The sequence below is a fragment of the Bufo bufo genome, chromosome 1 (genome assembly GCF_905171765.1).
Source record: "Bufo bufo chromosome 1, aBufBuf1.1, whole genome shotgun sequence".
NCBI classification, from domain to species: domain Eukaryota; kingdom Metazoa; phylum Chordata; class Amphibia; order Anura; family Bufonidae; genus Bufo; species Bufo bufo.
Genome location: NC_053389.1, coordinates 262,511,117 through 262,513,962, shown reverse-complemented (window position 1 = coordinate 262,513,962; position 2,846 = coordinate 262,511,117).

Sequence of the window (2,846 nt, the reverse complement as noted above, 5' to 3'; positions counted from 1 at the left end):
GAGTGACAGTCAATTTCACATGCTGTTGTGCAAATGGGATAGACAACATGTGGAAATTATAGGCAGTTAGCAAGACGCCCCCAATAAAGGAGTGGTTCTGCAGGTGGTAACCACAGACCACTTCTCAGTTCCTATGCTTCCTGGCTGATGTTTTGGTCACTTTTGAATGCTGGCGGTGCTTTCACTCTAGTGGTAGCATGAGACGGAGTCTACAACCCACAAAAGTGGCTCAGGTAGTGCAGCTTATCCAGGATGGCACATCAATGCGAGCTGTGGCAAGAAGGTTTGCTGTGTCTGTCAGCGTAGTGTCCAGAGCATGGAGGCGCTACCAGGAGACAGGCCAGTACATCAGGAGACGTGGAGGAAGCTGTAGGAGGGCAACAACCCAGCAGCAGGACCGCTACCTCCGCCTTTGTGCAAGGAGGAACAGGAGGAGCACTGCCAGAGCCCTGCAAAATGACCTCCAGCAGGCCGCAAATGTGCATGTGTCTGCTCAAACGGTCAGAAACAGACTCCATGAGGGTGATATGAGGGCCCGACGTCCACAGGTGGGGGTTGTGCTTACAGTCCAACACCGTGCAGGACGTTTGGCATTTGCCAGAGAACACCAAGATTGGCAAATTCGCCACTGGCGCCCTGTGCTCTTCACAGATGAAAGCAGGTTCACACTGAGCACATGTGACAGACGTGACAGAGTCTGGAGACGCTGTGGAGAACGTTCTGCTGCCTGCAACATCCTCCAGCATGACCGGTTTGGCATTGGGTCAGTAATGGTGTGGGGTGGCATTTCTTTGGAGGGCCGCACAGCCCTCCATGTGCTCGCCAGAGGTAGCCTGACTGCCATTAGGTACCGAGATGAGATCCTCAGACCCCTTGTGAGACCATATGCTGGTGCGGTTGGCCCTGGGTTCCTCCTAATACAAGACAATGCTAGACCTCATGTGGCTGGAGTGTGTCAGCAGTTCCTGCAAGACGAAGGCATTGATGCTATGGACTGGCCCGCCCGTTCCCCAGACCTGAATCCAATAGAGCACATCTGGGACATCATGTCTCGCTCTATCCACCAACGTCAAGTTGCACCACAGACTGTCCAGGAGTTGGCAGATGCTTTAGTCCAGGTCTGGGAGGAGATCCCTCAGGAGACCATCCGCCACCTCACCAGGAGCATGCACAGGCGTTGTAGGGAGGTCATACAGGCACGTGGAGGCCACACACTCTACTGAGCCTCATTTTGACTTGTTTTAAGGACATTACATCAAAGTTGGATCAGCCTGTAGTGTGTTTTTCCACTTTAATTTTGAGTGTGACTCCAAATCCAGACCTCCGTGGGTTGAAAAATTTGATTTCCATTTTTAATTTTTGTGTGATTTTGTTGTCAGCACATTTAACTATGTAAAGAACAAAGTATTTCAGAAGAATATTTAATTAATTCAGATCTAGGATGTGTTATTTTTGTGTTCCCTTTATTTTTTTTAAAAGTGTATATTTATACACACACTTCAATGTAATATATATATACAGTCTTGTGAAAAAATTAGGACACCCTTTGAAAGCATGTGGTTTTTTGTAACATTTTTAATAAATGGTTATTTCATCTCCGTTTCAACAATACAGAGAGATTAAAGTAATCCGACTAAACAAAGAAAACTGAAGAAAAGTCTTTTCAAGATCTTCTGTAAATGTCATTCTACAAAAATGCCTATTCTAACTGAGGAAAAAGATAGGACACCCTTGCCCCTAATAGCGAGTGTTACCTCCTTTGGCTGAAATAACTGCAGTGAGACGGTTCTTGTAGCCATCTACCAGTCTTCGACATCGGTCTGAGGAAATTTTACCCCACTCCTCAATGCAGAACTTTTTCAGCTGTGAGATGTTTGAGGGGTTTCTTGCACGTACAGCCCTTTTCAAGTCACCCCACAGCATCTCAATGGGATTCAAATCTGGACTTTGACTTGGCCATTCCAGGACTCTCCATTTCTTCTTTTTCAGCCAATCTTTGGTTGATTTACTAGTATGTTTTGGGTCATTGTCATGTTGCATGGTCCAGTTCCGCTTCAGCTTTAATTTTCTAACTGATGGTCTCACATGTTCTTCAAGCACCTTCTGATACACAGTAGAATTCATCGTGGATTCTATGATGGTGAGCTGACCAGGTCCTGCTGCAGCAAAGCAGCCCCAAACCATGACACTTCCACCTCCATGCTTCACAGTTGGTATGAGGTTCTTTTCTTGGAATGCTGTGTTTGGTTTACGCCAAACATGTCCTCTGCTGTTGTGTCCAAATAATTCAATTTTGGACTCATCTGTCCAAAGAACATTATTCCAGAAGTCCTGGTCTTTGTCAACTTTATCGCTGGCAAATGTCAGTCTGGCCTCGATGTTTCTCTTGGAAAGCAAAGGTTTCCTCCTTGCACACCTCCCATGCAAGTTAAACTTGTACAGTCTCTTTCTGATTGTAGAGGCATGTACTTCTACATCAACAGTAGCCAGAGCCTGCTGTAGTTCTCGAGATGACACTTTAGGGTTTTTGGATACCTCTTTTAGCATCTTGCGGTCTGCTCTTGGGGTGAACTTGCTGGGGCGACCAGTCCTGGGCATGTTGGCAGTTGTTTTGAAAGCCCTCCACTTGTAGACTATCTTCCGGACAGTGGAATGGCTGATTTCAAAATCTTTTGAGATCTTTTTAAATCCCTTCCCAGACTCATAGGCTGCTACAATCTTTTTTCTGAAGTCCTCTGACAGCTCTTTTGCTCTCACCATGGTGCTCACTCTCACTTCAACAGTCAGGAGCACACCAAACTAAATGTCTGAGGTTTAAATAGGGCAAGCCTCATTCAACATGCAGA